The sequence below is a fragment of the Vicia villosa genome, unplaced genomic scaffold (genome assembly GCF_029867415.1).
Source record: "Vicia villosa cultivar HV-30 ecotype Madison, WI unplaced genomic scaffold, Vvil1.0 ctg.001083F_1_1, whole genome shotgun sequence".
In the NCBI taxonomy this organism is placed as follows: domain Eukaryota; kingdom Viridiplantae; phylum Streptophyta; class Magnoliopsida; order Fabales; family Fabaceae; genus Vicia; species Vicia villosa.
This window is the reverse complement of record NW_026705475.1, coordinates 87,532-105,144: the sequence shown is the minus strand read 5'-3', so window position 1 is coordinate 105,144 and position 17,613 is coordinate 87,532.

Genomic DNA, 17,613 nt, shown 5'->3' with positions numbered 1-17,613 from the left:
AAATTTGAAAATTATTTGATTATCAATTATTTCAACTCATAACTAGGGGATTTTGGGGTGCAGTTTGGGTAATTTTGACGTAAAACATCATTCGAACAATAAAAGAAAAAAGTGTCAGTTCGGTTTGATTCGGTTGATTTTTAGAAATAAAACCAAACCAAACCAATGTGGTTAGGATTGGTTCGGTTGGTTCGTGTTAAGAAATGTGGTTGAGCCTAATTCAACCCTACAAAACCGGCTTGTAGGGTGAGGATTGTCCCACTTATAAGCACATATTTAGGCCATATATTGTCCGATGTGGGACTCTTAACATACCCCCTCGTGTCCAGGAACACACAACTGGAGCGTGGAAATAAATGGTGGGTTGTCCGATAGCGGAAACCATAATAGGTGGCTCACTGAATCTTAAACGAGACTCTTAATACTATGTTAAGAAATGTGATTTGGCCTAACATAACCCTACAAAATCGGCTTGTAGGGTGAGGATTACCCCACTTCTAAGCATATGTTTAGGCCATATATTATCCGATGTGGGACTCTTAACAGTTCGGTTTTTTTTTACAAAAATTTATTGGGTCATACATACACATATTGATGACAACATAACTTTGTATTTAGTCATTTATGCGTTATCAAGTAACAACAAAATTCATCATATTTGGATAACAACTTTCCATTTAATATACAAAAATAATATTAGATAAAAGTGGAATAAAAAACATAAAATAGTAGCATAAAATAATGTCAAAAACATTATAATGAAATAGAAAAAAAGAGGAGATGAAATATTAGAGAAGATGAAAAAGAAAGAGCAGAAGAGATGCAATTAGATAAGAAGAGAAACATTAAAAACGTAATTGAAAGAGAGGACAATAGAATAAAAATAATAAGATGAAAAAGAAAGAACTTAAGAGATGAAATACTAGAAAAGAATATGTGATATGTATTTGGAAACGAAGATGAGAAGAATGTGCAATACGCTAGGAGAGATTTGAGAAGACTTAAATCTTAAGTGTGAGGAAGAGAAAATCATTTGTAATCGTAAGGCTAAGGCATAATAGATTTGAGTTTGAGTTGAATATAAGTTAATTGAAGTTTGGGGGTTGTAACATAATGCGGTTTGGTTCGGTTTGTAAAATACAAACTGTAAAACGAACCGAACCGCACGGTTTGTTGAAAATGACCCACACACATCTGAACCAAATGCGATTTTTTGCAGTTTCGGTTTGATTTGGTTTTGTGATTTTCTATTGGGTCAGTTTGATTTTGAACACCCCTACTTAAAACAGTGTTCAGATGATTTAATATTTTGAACATCCCTACTTATATATAAATATAAGCTACTATAATATATTTTGTAAAAGATGTTTAAATTGTTTTAACTTTTATATATATTATCATGATAATATTAGATTATTTAATATTTGAATTGATTTAATTTGATTTTTATAAAATGTTATTGAACATGTAAGTATATTAAGTTTGACATTTGGTGTTAAGAGACTCTTTGTCAAACTTAACATACTTACACCTTCAATATCTCTTTGTAGAAATCAAATCAATTCAACTATTGAATTATCTAACATGAGCATGACAATCATGTATATCAAAATTAAAATTTATGGTTATATATTTTAGTAGTTATTTTACATATATATTTATTAATTTATTATACATTGAAATAAATTGGTTTGATAAAATGATGAAAAAAAATTCAAATTCTATAAAATTTCATAGACTTAGTCCACTTGATAATATCTCTCAATTTAATAAAAAGATTGATTTAAGTAATCATTTGCAAAGAATTATTGAGAGGTATTAGTGTGCTAAATTTAAAATTTAATGTCAAAAACTCTCAATTTTATAGACTTAAAATTTATGGTTATATATTTTAGTAGTTATTTTACATATATCTTTATAATTTATTATACATTGAAATAAATTGGTGAGATACAATGATGAAAAAAAATTCAAATTCTATAAAATTTCATAGACTTAATCCACTTGATAATATCTCTCCAATTTAATAAGCAGATTGATTTAAGTAATCATTTGCAAAGAATTATTGAAAGGTATTAGTGTGCTAAATTTAAAATTTAATGTTAAAATCTCTCAATTTTATAGACTTAAAATTTATGGTTATATATTTTAGTAGCTATTTTACATATATCTTTATTAATTTATTATACATTGAAATAAATTGGTGAGATACAATGATGAAAAAAAATTCAAATTCTATAAAATTTCATAGACTTAATCCACTTGATAATATCTCTCCAATTTAATAAGCAGATTGATTTAAGTAATCATTTGCAAAGAATTATTGAGAGGTATTAGTGTGCTAAATTTAACATTTAATGTCAAAACTTAACATTTAGTGTGCTAAATATCTAGTTTGGTGAGGCGTCGGGAAAGAAAAGGGGGTGGCACGGCAATATATTTTTGAATGTTTCCAATAATTGTATTTACTAATTAAAATATTATTATTAAATAATACATCGTAAAGAAGGTTAATTGTAAATTTTAAAATTTAAGAAAATTTACTTCTTAAATTGAAAAATATATGTAACATTTAATTAGAAAAAATATTACCCAACAAACAATATCATTATTAATTTGAAAAGACCAATAAAAATATAAATCGATAAATGAAATAACATAGATAAAATTTCAATAATTTTTTTAGGATGCGTGTGATAATTTTTTATTAATTGGTTATAAATGACTCAATTATAAATTTTTCGGTTACAAATCTAAAAATTAAACCTATAGAATTTTTAAAATCAAAAAGTTTTAATATCTAATAGGTCAATTATAATTATATATTAATAAACACTTTATTAACTTATAATAAAATTTTTAATAATATAATTGTTTATAATAATACAATTGCAACTTATATATTGTGTCTCTTTTTAAAAAATTATATTAAATCATTATTATTGAATTGGAAACTAAATCATATGATATTATGATAATTTCACACATTATGTGTTTTTTATGTAAATCAATCAATTTATGATGTTTGTACATAGATTTTATTAATAAATTAAATATTATGTTAAAACTTATTAATATATTAACTATAATTAAAACTACTATTAAAATATAGTAAATTACATTAACTATACTATTTTAGTAATAAATATTTTATGTTGTTTTTCTTTAAAATTTAGTAATATATTAACTATAACTAAAACTAATATTAAAATATAATAAATTATACTAAAATTTCAATTTATCAAAAAATGTTAGTGTCTTTTTATGATAAAATTGTATCATTTATACTAAAAAAAAAATTATAAATATTTGTATAAGATAAAAGAAGATGAAAAAATTATGATTGAAATATACATAAATTTGTTATGAAAAATATAAATTTATCATTCTTTTTACATTTCTACAATTATATATTATCATTTTATTTAATTAATACGTATAATATAAAGTTTTATCACCACATCAAAAGTAAGTTTTGCCTCTTTATAAAAACGTAAAAAGAATGATAAATTTAATCATTTTAATTATTATAATAGTATATACTAAACGTAGAAACTTTTAAGCATTTGGCGGGAGCTATCATACATTTTAGATTTGGAAAAAATGAGCTAATATCTTAAATAGGTTTAATAAATTTTATTCTCTATGTTTAATTTCTTAACTAAAATTACTTTTTTTTTAAATTAAAAAATTATTTTTTATATTATAATAATATAGGGGCTCTTATGGGCCAGAAATAGAGGAGACTTGAAAGGATTAACATTGCTGTCATGAGGGGAGGCCCTCAAATTACACAGGATCAATGGGAGATGCTTATTGCCCCTGTAACTGACATTGAAATCAAGCTGGATTTGGATGGTATTGGAGACAATAAAACTTCTGGCATTGATGGATATGGTACAAAGTTTTTCAAAGTTGCCTGGTCTATAGTCAACAAGGACGTGTGTGATGCTGTCAAGGAGTTCTTTCTCTACAGCAGAATATACGAAGACCTAAATTGCACTCTTGTGAGCCTCATCCCGAAGAAGGAAGGAGCAGAGACTCTCAAGGACTACAGACCTATTTCATGCTGTAATACTATCTATAAGGTGATATCAAAAGTCCTAACTAGCAGACTTGGTAAAGTGATTAGAAGCATAGTCAGCAGTAATCAAGCATCTTTCATTCCTGGCTCCCACCTTCATGATCATGTGCTTCTTGCCTTTGAACTTATGAGACATCATTGAAGGAAAGGAAATACTCCAAAGTGTATGCTTCAGCTTGATATGCAAAAGGCATACGATATGGTGGAATGGGATGCTCTTGAGAGTATTATGAAGGAATGCAGCTTTCCTAACAAATTCATTGACTGGATCACGACTGTGGTTAGGAATGTAACATACAAGTTCAATGTGAATGGTGTGCATACTTCCACAATTGAGGCAAAAAGAGGAATTCGACAAGGAGACCCCATCTGTCCCCTTCTCTTTGTGTTGATGATGGAGTATTTAACAAGATACTTGAAAGACTCTTGAGACAATTTCTGATTTTAACTTCCATTCAAAATGTGATAGGGTAAAGATTATTAGTCTTAGCTTTGTTGATGACCTCCTTATGTTTGCTCGAGGTGATGGTAAGTCAGTGGAGCTCATGCTTGATTGTTTCAACAAGTTTTCCAAATCCACATGCTTGAGGGTGAATGTCCAGAAATGCTCCATCTATTTTGGGGATGTTGAGGAGAAGGTCAAAGCTGAAATCCTGCAGCAGATTGGGTTTAAAGAGGGTTCACTTCCCTTTAAATACCTTGGCATCCCTATAATTGATAAAAAGCTGGCTATCAAACACTACTTGCCCCTGATCGAGAGATTTGTGCAGAGGGTTACCCATTGGAGTGCCAAGCTCCTCACATATGCTGGCAGACTCCAATTAGTCCAGAGTGTGATTTTTGCCACAATGAACTTCTAGATGCAATGTCTGCCACTGCCCAAGGCTGTAATTCAGCGGATTGATGATATTCGCAGAAACTTTATTTGGTCTGGGAGTAGTAGAATCAGCATAAAATCTCAAGTTGCATGGCAGAAAGCTGCAGTCCTTAGAAGAATGGTGGAATGAACTTGATTCACCTGTCTGTGTGGAGCAGGGTTCAACTGATAAATATGTTATGGAACATCCATAGGAAATCTGACAACCTATGGATTCAATGGATACATGCATACTATGTTAAGAAGGATAATTTGATGAACATGGATTGTAGGCCTAGCTTCTCTTGGATTATGAAAAGAATCCTCAAGCAAAGAGAGGAATACAATAAGATCATTATTGGGCTGTAAGATGATAAATTCAAGTCAAAGTTGTGTATCTGGCCATTAAGGGTATGATGCCTACTGTGCCTTGGTGGAAGTTGTTGTGGAATAATCCTGCTAGGCCTCGTGCTCAGTTTACTCTTTGTTTAGCTTGCCATGATAGATTAGCGACGAAGGAGCATTTACACAGATTTCAATTGATTGATAGTCCCATTTGTGGTTTCTGTAATAATGTTGAAAGCACCCAGCACCTCTTCTTTGATTGTTCAGGTACTAGAGACATTTGGTGTCAAATTCTTGAGTGGATCCGGGTGGTGCACCAACCTTCAACCTGGCAGACAGAACTGGATTGATTGATAAAACACTACAAAGGTAGAGGTTGGAAAAGTACCTTGTTAAAGTGTGCGGCTACAGAAACGATTTACCACACTTGGAAGTATAGAAATGCCAATATTTTGGGAAAAGATATTCACAACAACAATATAGTGAAAGATATGTTAGATGCCATAGTGTATAGAGTTTGGGAGAAGAGGAAAGTTAGAAATCATTTAGCCATGATTATGGTTTAATTTTTCATTTGCGTGTCGTTTTGGTCTTTGGGGCTGGTCTTTTGGTCTTTGGTCTTTGGTATATAGTTTTTTGAATTAATATATCTTTTGATTCAAAAAATAATAATATACATTAAATGTATACATTTCTACAATTATATATTATCATTTATTTAATTAGTACACATAACATAAAGTTTTATCACCACATCAAAAGTAAGTTATGACTCTTTATAAAAACGTAAAAAATAATATACATTAATTGTAATACTTTTAACTATTATAATAGATATACATTAAACGTAGAAACTTTTAAGCATTTGACGGGAGATGTTATACATTTTAAGTTTGGAAAAAATGAGCTAATATCTCAAATAGATTTAATAAATTTTATACTCTAACTATGTTTAATTTCTTAATTAAAATTACTTTTTTTTAAAAAATTATAAAATAATTTTTATATTATAATAATATACATTAAATGTATACATTTCTACAATCATATATTATCATTTTATTTAATTAGTAGACATAACATAAAGTTTTATCACCACATCAAAAATAAGTTTTGCCTCTTTAAAAAAACGTAAAAATATATTAACTTTAATTATAATAATTTTAATTATTATTATTATAATATATATTAAACGTAGAAACTTTTAAGCATTTGAGGGGCTGTCATGCATTTTAGGTTTGGAAAAAATGAGCTAATATCTCAAATAGGTTTGATAAATTTTATTCTCTAACTATGTTTAATTTCTTAATTAAAATTATATATTTTTATATTATAATAACATACGTTAAATGTAAAAGCTTTTAAGCATTTGAGAGGAGTTGTCATACATTTTAGGTTTGAGAAAATGGACTAGTATCTCAAATAAGTTTAATAAATTTTTAGAATTAAGTCATTTGGATTCAACTGGGGTTTGTTAACTACGGGTAGATGTGAACGTATATATGAGATACCAACTATTCACTGGTCATTTTAATATCTATCTTGTAACTATTTCTTTTGTTAGTTCTCTAAAATTGAAGTTATAAGTTGGTACATATTATTAGTATATAATTGAAACTACGTGTAGATGTGAACGTATATATGAGATACCAACTATTCACTGGTCATTTTAATATCTATCTTTTAACTATTTCTTTTGTTAGTTTTATAAAATTGAAGTTATAAGTTGGTACATATTATTAGTATATAATTGAAACTACGTGAATATTTATGAACAACAAAATAAGTTATATTATGTTTGATATTCCAAACACATAAATTAAAATTTGATAAATTATTATAAATTATAACTATATTAATATTAATGTTATCCAACTGAAGACATGATGTCATACTTAACAATTTTTCCTTCTTCTGTTTTTAGTCATGGACATTGTATGTTGCAATTTCAAGAGTTCGTCTTAAAATCTTAATACATGACAAGGAGAATGTCATGTGTTCGACCACTACAAATGTTGTATTAAGGAAGGTTTAAGCACTTTGTTAAATGGTACTCCCCCGTCCCAAAATATAAGAGAAAAAAAAGCATTTTTCTTGTCCCAAAATATAAGAGAAAAAAATCATCTTTCATTTCTTTCAAGATAAAATTAAATGCAAATTGCATTTAACTTGCATTCTCTCTCATCATTTCCATAACCAACAACCAATTAGAATTTTTAAAAAAAATTCCAAAACACTTTATTTCAAGAAAACCATAAGTCAAATGAGTGTGTTTTTACTTTTCTTAATAAGCGTGATTTTGTTTTTTTCTTATAATTTAGGACGGAGGGAGTAATTATTTTCAGCATTACTTTGTATCCGTAGATGTCACGCACTTTATTTATTTTTTATTTATATTTTTCAAAGTTTTGCAAAATCGATATCTTATTTTATACATTTCACAATGCAGGTATATGATGCAGGTTTTGTTACTAAATTTGTACCATCTATCAGTTTATTGTTTTACTTAAAGAGCTAAAAATTTAGATGTATTATTAGCTCTTTCATTGTTAACTAATATGTTTTTAAGATTAAGATAGACTAAAATTTGATTGCATTTTGGTTAAATATATATGCTTGATATATATAAAGGAACTTAACAAGTCATAATTAGATACATGTAATGTGAAATCCCGACTAGACCCGTGCTAGCACGGGTTTTCTACTAGTGTGTGTGTATATATATATATATATATATATATATATATATATATATATATATATATATATATATATATATATTTGTAATTATTATAATAGTTGTTCCAAAATGACAAGAGAAATGGATTTGAAAAATGACAACATTTCATGAAGTGTTGTAGAATGAAATCATGCAACTTTTGAAGTGTGTTGTTATAGGCCAATCATTGTGACTTTTGGTAAAAGATATTGTTTCACCAATGGTCGCTACCTTGTAAAACAATACCAATGTGGCCTATAAATAATTCATTATGAGTTTAGAAAAACACAGCAAAAAACGCAAATCCTCTAGAGTAAATTCCAGACACTCTTCGCTACATTCGAGTTTTAATTTCGTCGGTCTTGCGCAAACTCGAGAAGGTTGAATTATCCTGGGTATTCCTGCATAGAAACTCTAAGACAATTTGAGAGTGCTTGAAATACTATAAGTAAAGTGTTCCGTACATGATTCTAGCCTCAATTCCATTTGGTATAAATTAATTTTTTAACAATCTTATAGTATTTTAAATAATGGCAACTGAGGTTTCCGTATCAAGAATCAAGAACAAAGATCGACTACGATGATCTAGGTATGTTTTATTGTTTTTAATAATAAAAAAATTATTAAAATACTGCAAAATTATAATATCTAAGATCTTTAATGGAGTTTCACTATAGTCTGATTAAAAGATATTATAATTTTTCAATTTTGATTAATGTATATGATAGAATGAGAATTATAATAGAAGTAATTTATTATATATGTATATCACCATTTATATGTTTATATATTGGCTATACATATGTTAGGTAACATATATTTTCAATTGAAATGGAAAAAAATACATTTCGTTGTATATGTTACGTTACAGTTACAATGTGATGCCACTATAGTGCTTTTTCATTTTGAGACGAAGCACCGATAATGACAATTAATTTTATCCAAGTTAGCAAGAAGTATATACAGTACGACGTTTTCTAATTTAAAATAAAAGGTTTAAATTCTCAATATGAATATACCGTAAGTGATTATTATATATACTTGAATCAAAGTCTTCTCTCATGAACATGGATTTGTGATAACATGCTTATACACTAATGAATTTGGTATGAACAACACTTAACAAAATACTTTTTTTACATAAATTATATTTTGAAATTATTTTTAAAGGAGAGTTTGTTAATCACCAAATTAATTAAATTATTTATATTTTTAAATTAAGCTTTTGAATAATGATCTATATGATATGCCAATTGTTTTTGTTTCATGAAACTTATTATTATAAGACATATAGAGATTATTTAAAAATAATTTATAACGAGATATAGAATTTTGAGAACTTTATCGCGGAGGATAAGGAATTCGAGATTCAAACAAATAAGAACCTTGTGAAGAAGGTTCTCCACGGATTGTTGAAACACAAACCAAAAGTTCATCAATGATTGTTGCAAAACAAATTGAACTTAGAATAAGCAGAAAGTCTAAAAGGCTAAGGATCTAGGACCGAACAAAATTGATTGTCGGCATACTTCTTGTATCTAGTAAAAAATGAGAGAATTTTATTCGTAAGATTCCTATTATTCTTCGAGTGGAAGATGATCCTAAAGAGTTACAATGAAGATGTAATTTCAAGGGACTTCTCTTGGAATGATGTTATCCAATATGAAATAAAATCAATAATGTCCAACAACACTTGGGAACTTGCCAATCTACCTCAATGATAAAAATTCTTGGATGAAAATGGATGTTGAGAGGGAAGTATCATAGTGATGATATACTAGACACCTACAATGATAGATTAGTGGCCAAGGGTTTTATACAAAAGGAATGTGTTGATTATTTCAACACATATGCACCACCGACAAGGATGGCGATAATTAAAAGTATCGCTTACATTAGTTTCTTTGCATGACCTTATTGATCAAGTAAATGTCAAACGACATTCCTAAATAGAAATCTCAGTGAGGAGATTTATATGGAGCAATCAGAATGTTATGTAGTTCCTACTGATGAACAAAAAGGTGTACAAGCTTGTTAAAACCTTGTATGGATTAAAACAATCACTGAAACAATGACATTAAAAGTTTGACTTTGTCATTGTAAGATTCTCCGATTAAAGAGGAAACACACAAATTAAAGGGGAGACACACAAGTTAGGGGGGAATTTTTAAACTTATCAAAACAAGAATTTAAAGAGTTTGTCATCATCAAAAAGGGGGAGATTGTGAAGAATATATTTTATATCTAGTTTTGATGAAGACAAAGACTATCAAAGAAGAAAAGGATCAAAAGTGTCATACACATCAATGATGAAGTTGATCAAGAAGGTTGAACATATAAATTCAAGTGAATATATGAGACAAGAGAACTTAACTAAGGCACTCATTGCAATTTATACTATACTACTTTAAATTGCTCATAATTTTATCTCTCACTTTATCTAAAAACCTTCTTGCTTCACCATGCATGATTATCTAAAAACCTTCTCCATCTAATTTTTGTGACAAGTGTTTGTACACAAAGTTGTGTGAGAATATTGTGATATTCCTTTGTCTCTATGTTGATTACATGTTGATTATTAGCAATGAGATGAATGGAATCTTAGAAACAAAGAGGTTTCTATCTTTCATATTCAAGATGAAAGATATTAAAATAGTGGACACTCTTTTGAATCAAATTAAGGCAAAAGAGTGGGGGTTAAAAACATAATCAAACACAATATGTTGAGAAAAACACATTCAAGATGAAAGATATTGGACTAGTTGACACTTTTTTGGGTATCAAAGTAATGTAAAATAATGGGGGTTATGAACTTAGTCAAATACACTCTGTTGAGAAAGTTCTTGATAAGTTCAAATTGTCACATTTCAAGAAAAATAATATTCAACTTGATCTTAGTGTCCAAATAATAATGGAAGAGCTGTGTTCATATTAGAATACACTAGTGAAATCGGTTTTCTAGTGCAATGTACTATATCCGACGTAGCATGTGCAATTAGTAAATGAGTAGATTTACTAGCAATACAAATGGTGAGCATTGGAAGGCCATCACAGTGATTTTTTGATCACAAGGAATTTGATTATCTTTTAAAAACCAAAGTCTTGACCTCCATTATGGTGGGCTTACTGCCATATTAGAAGGATATACCAATATGAGTTGGATATCGAGTGTTGGAGATCATAAATTTACAACTAAGTGGATATTTACACTAGTTGGGGTGATATTTCTTGGGAGAGCAAGAAATAAACATGCATCACTCTCTTGACCATGGAGCCATAGTGTATGGATCTCGTTCTCATTGGTCAAAGAAGTTGAATGGTTTAGGGACCTTCTGTTGGAAGTTCCATTGGCTAAAGATAAGTTTCAAAGGTGTTAACACAATGTGATAGTGAAGTCAATTTAGCAAGAGAATTCAGATAAGTGTAAAATGAAAATTCTGGGCACTGAGGCCTTATACATTCTTTCGTGAGAAAATTGATTAAAGATGTAATCATTTCATTCACATATATACGATCGATCTATAATTTGAATAATTCATTTACTAAACTACTGGCCAGAGATTTAGTAAAGACAATCTCGAGAGGTGTGAGGTTGAAACTCCTTGAATAAGCGTTCTGACAATGATAGCAACCCAGTCTGAAGTTAATACATCTTAACCTAATATTCAATGGGTAACAACAAGTCATTGATTTGGAAGTTAGTGCAACATTTTATGACAATGTTGACTATTAATTGAGGGTTGAGTTTTTTAAAAACTCTTAATAAAGTTCTATATCGAGGAGGATATGTATCTCAAGAAATAGATACAAAATGAACTTCACCTATATGAATTTCAAGATAGTGTCGTCTTAAAGTGAGAGTTAGAGTTTCTCTCATGAAAAATTCATGAAAACAGGAAAAGCACATGGCCATAAATAGTGCTAGGCGAGATATGTAGGCGAAGAACCTTTAAAGAGTGTGTGTATAGTAACGCCGGTCTGATCACATGGGATAACGATTCAAAGCATAGCTACCTAACATTCCGATTGGGCTTTGCGTTGTCTTTACTAAGGTTAAGTTCAAATCGAAAGATACCTAACTGTATTAACATTCTATTGCTTTCTACTTTCTGGAAATGATCTTGTCATTATTAGAACAAGTGGGGGATTGTTGTAATTATTATATAGTTGTTCCAAAATGACAAGAGAAGTGGATTTGAAAAATGGCAACACTTCATGAAGTGTTGTAGAATAAAATCATGCAAATTCTGAAGTGTGTTGTTATAGGCCAATCATTGTGACTTTTGGTAAAAGTTATTGTTTCACCAAGGGTCGCTACCTCGTGAAACAATACCAATGTGGCCTATAAATAATTCATTATGAATTCAGAAAAACACAACAAAAAACGCAAATCCTCTAGAGTAAATTACAGACACTCTTTGCTACATTCGAGTTTTCGTCGGTCTTGCGCAGACTCGAGAAGGCTGAATTATCCTGGGTATTCCTGCATAGAAACTCTAAGACAATTTGAGAGTGTTTAAAATACTATAAAGAAAGTGTTCCGTACATGATTCTAGCCTCAATTCTATTCGATCTAAATTAATTCTTTATCATATATATATATATATATATATATATATATATATATATATATATATATATATATATATATATATATATATATATATATATATATATATATATATATATATATATATAGTAGCATTTGACAGCAACCACCGATCCAAGAACATAGCAGCATTTGACAGGTGTTGTTTATTAGCTCGGGGACAAATCACAAAATAGGAAATACATGATAATTTTTGACATAAAAAAACCATGTGATGTCTGCTCAAAACTTTCCTCCTAATTGCTACCAAATGAAATGTGCTTTCACACGATTCTTCCATAAACTTCAACAAATTTGTAGTCTCTGAATTACGTGAGACTTTTAAAAACATCCCTTTTATTGTTGCTACCGGCAAATAATTGTAGACAATATAGAAGAATATGCTTGTTTGTTTATGCTAGAGTAGTTACATTATTATTATTGAATGGCATTCCATAATTTATGTTGGCCTTTTATTTTTGGAACCATTGTTTGTCAATTGTCTAGTGTAGTCAAGTTCTCAGTCGTCCTGCTCTCTTGGTGTTCTTTGCTATTCCATGACATAGCACATGGATAATGTCACAATGCAACGTACACTTATAGTTAAAAAAAATAGTTTTGCTATTTAAAAAAAATAATGTCACATGGATTATGTAATTTTAAAAAACAAAATTGTTTTGCTATTTAAAAAAGATAGCGGTGCAGTTTTATTTTCTTTTTGTCTGCTATTTTTCTATAATCTTGATTATATATATATATATATATATATATATATATATATATATATATATATATATATATATATATATATATATATATATATATATATATATATATATATATATATATATATATATATATATATATATATATATACTAGTATATGTTAATAAATATATTTTTAGATTATTTAAATGAATTAAATGTTACAATTAATTCATATAGGATATCGCAACTTTAGGCCTGTTTACGTAACCGCCCTTATGTGATTAAATGTTTAGTCAGATTATACAATAATCTAAAAGAGAACTCTATGAAGAGCATTCGGAAAAAATTTATTTGAGTACATATTTTGGAGATGTAGAGACTCTTCTAAACTTGCTACAGTTTGCTTTTGATTTTGATGGTGGAAGTTTTACTTAAAAAGACGTTTAGGTGTAGGGAATCAAAACAACTGAATTGTACTCTCTAGATAACTATTGCCCATAATGAGTTATTGAAATGAGAGAACAATATACAACTTTAATTGTAGTGTTTGATTTGATTTAATAATTAGGTGAGCTTTTATTTATCCATGATAAAAAAAAAGTTTGATACAATTATTCTTAAAATCAAATATTTTAAAAACAATCAAAAGTTATATTATATAATAAATAACTATGTATAATAAAATTAAATTCTATTAGATAATCGGTTAAAAGATAATACTCATTTTTTTATGATGAGAAGAGAAACTCTCGGCTACTTATTATTCATAGTACTAGACAAAATTAGAAATAAGGGTATGGACAAAAGTTAAAGATTTTGTGCTTCATTAAATTATGGGATAATTTTTATCTTAGTTAGAATTTATCCAAAATAGTAAAATACCTCTTGAGAAACTCTTAATCCATTATTTGTGCTTCTTAATCACCATGTTGTCAAAAATCTTCATATTTTTGGAGGTGTATGTCCGGATGCACATTTTTTTTTCAAATTTGATTTGTTTCGTATGTGCATCTACGAAATACTTTTAATTATGTACCTCCGTAATTTAATGTTAAACTCACGTCAGACTCTTCTCTCCCTCATTCTCACACTTTTCCATTTTCTCTACTCTCTCAAACTCTCTCAATCTCAAAAATCAATCTTCCACCAATCTTCATTGTTTTTTCTCGAGTTCGGCAAGGAATATCAACATCAACGATCGACACACTCTAACTTGTTCAAAGCTCAATACAATCGGTAAGTTTTCGAGTTTCTGAGTTATTTTCGATTATTTCCCGTAATAGTGTTATAATACAATTTTAGTTGTAGAAATCATTAGATAGTTTTAGAAACATGATTTTATTAAACATTGTGACGAATTTTGTATTTAAATTTGTTTTAAGAATCCGACCTATGTTTTATAAAAAAAAACTAGATAAACCAGATTAGAACATAAAAACATATTATCCATATAGACGACGAAGCGTTATAAGATATGAAGTGTTGATAGTGGTTAGAATACAATTCATAAATGACATAATAAATAAAATTCCTTGGCAGACACTCGCGCGGGAGAGCTATTCCAAGGAGAAATTTTTGGACCATGCATAGTAAGTCACATGAACCTGTCATCTAGTACTAAAATACTTCTACAATCCATGTACTCTACTCCCTCATTATGCTGATTGAAACTTAACGAAAACCACGATACTCACCTGCCCCAGCTCCACACATCCCATTATAAGCGCTCACTAGGGTGTGATCAAATTCATCCTCATCATACCCCGCTCTCATAATCATGCTCTGAGGGATCATAAGTTCCGTCGTCCTCTGCCTCATCTATGTTTAGCTCCAATGACGGCACATGTGTCGGAGAAATGTGAGGGAGCTCGTCTATGGGAAACATATCACGAGTGGATGCCGGGGGAAGTCCTAAGAACATATCTAAGTCTAGGGGAGGCATGGATATATCCCAAAAGAACGGCTCCCCTCCCATAGCTAGGGCGTATGTGGTTCCGTGTGGGGCTCAAGGAGAGGTCAACAATCCAAAACGGTCAATCACTCTCGAGAGAAAGCTAGAGATGATCAAAGAAGCTGGGATCTGAAAGGTCATAGCCCTGCATGAGTAAGTGATCTTCTGATCCATACCAACAATATTGGTGGTCTCAAGTACGTTCTCAGTGAACGAGATTTGTTCTAGAATCAGGTCAAACCCCCAGGAAGTCTCGGTTCGATCATCGGGGAAAGCTGAAGTCCGTCGTCTTTGACGGTGGTAGCTCCCGCGTCTCGGGAACATCATAATCTAATGGCATATTCCCCCACACATCCACTAAAGGGTCATCAATCCAAAAATAACAAATATAAAAGAACAGAGCAAAAATCATAAATAGAGGATTTATTATACATGGCTAGAGATCTCATTCTAACACATGTATATAACCATTTACAAAAATAATACATATAGCATATTAAGACTCATTCCTGATGCAAAGGGTCGATGCACATGATTCCAGAATACCAATCCATCCGCAAAGGGTCGTGGCATCACTTCAAGATTTATAGCCACTAAGATGATGGGTATCTACACCATCAATCACACTCAAAGATCCACGTCGAGATAACGTGGTTCTACACACCCCGTGCCACCTCTCTAGTGTGCACCTCGTGACTCCTCTCTAATAGCCACGTAACTATGAAATGCATGAGCATACAATTCACCATATATGTATTTTAACATATGTGTAACATCACAACTTATCATATGTAATAGTTTATCTCATGCATAAAATTATTGCATATATATATATATATATATATATATATATATATATATATATATATATATATATATATATATATATATATATATATATATATATATATATATATATATATATATATAAACATTCACTCACCTTCACAATTAGTCATCTTAAACAAATATATGTAAGAAGATATGGAGCAAGTATAGATACGAAATATATTTTTATTATTGGAAGAAATACTCCTATATAAAAATAGGGAGATACCCTTACAGTTACAACTTTCGTGGAAAATGAAATTCCGTTGGAGTCGTTCGGTTGTACGTGCCCTTCATCCAAGCGAACTAAATTAGAACAAAGTTCTAAGTTCTAAATTTAGTAGTACCATCTATGAAGAAACGAAAAACACAATAAGGAGGATTAGATTGGGTTTTTGAACAAATTAAAAAAACTTTTGACACGTCTGATTATCCTGGTTCGTTTGAACTCAAACTACTATAGTCCACCCTATTAAGGTGATTTCGCCTCTCTTTCACGAGGTCTTAATCCACTAATTAAAACGATGATTACAAAATCACTTAAAATACAGTGTAAGTCTTCTCAAGAACAACCACAATCCAATTTCTCAAGGTAACACTTAAACGATTACAACTTTGTGTGTTTAAAGATTTGCTTCTAATAAGCTATATCACAACTCTGATGTTTACAGAAATCTAAGCACAATATACAAATATGAATAAGCTATAATGATAAGAGATTTAGAGCTCTTGAATTCGTGCGTGCGTGAGTTCAATAATTTTTCTTCATCGATGTCCTCTTTATATAGGGTGACCTTTTTTATCCGTTGAGAGACATATTTTCTTATTTTGGAATGTTGATGAAATGTTGATTAATGCTATTTCCAAAAATGAAGATTTTGTCTGCTCTAATTAATTTCCAGCCATTACTAAATGATCTTGCATTGTCGATTATAACGTTATAGATCTTCTGATAATCAGAGTATTCTTTGCAGCTTGTTGGTGCTTGAAGCGTTTTAAGTATCAGAGTTTACGACTTTTCTTATTTGTCTTCAGAACATCTGGTTTTTGTAAACTTCCTTCGATCTCTATAACTTCTTATTCTTGTGTACTTCTCTCAACATCTAGGGCTTCTTATTCTTGTAAACTTCTCTCAATGCAGCGTTCTGCTTCTGAGAAATCACTGTCTAAATCTTCTTATTCTTGTAAACTTCCCTCAATGCAGCCTTCTGCTTCTGAGAAATCACTTTTACATTCTTCAGACCTTCTGCAATTTAAACCATACGACTAGAGTGCATATTTGTTCTGACTGAAAATTATGTGTTTGTTATCATCAAAATCTTTAAAAGATGTAGAACCAAACCATGTTCTAACAATCTATTTTTTTCTTCTTCTTTTTAATACGCCCCTAAATGTCCATCAATCCTATTTTGTCTATCATTTTTCTCTAAGACAAAGTTAATAATTATTCCTTAGAAGATTTAAGCTTATAAAAATAAATTTACAATTTAGAATAATTTTATATTTAAAGATTTTAAATTTAGTAAAATTATTT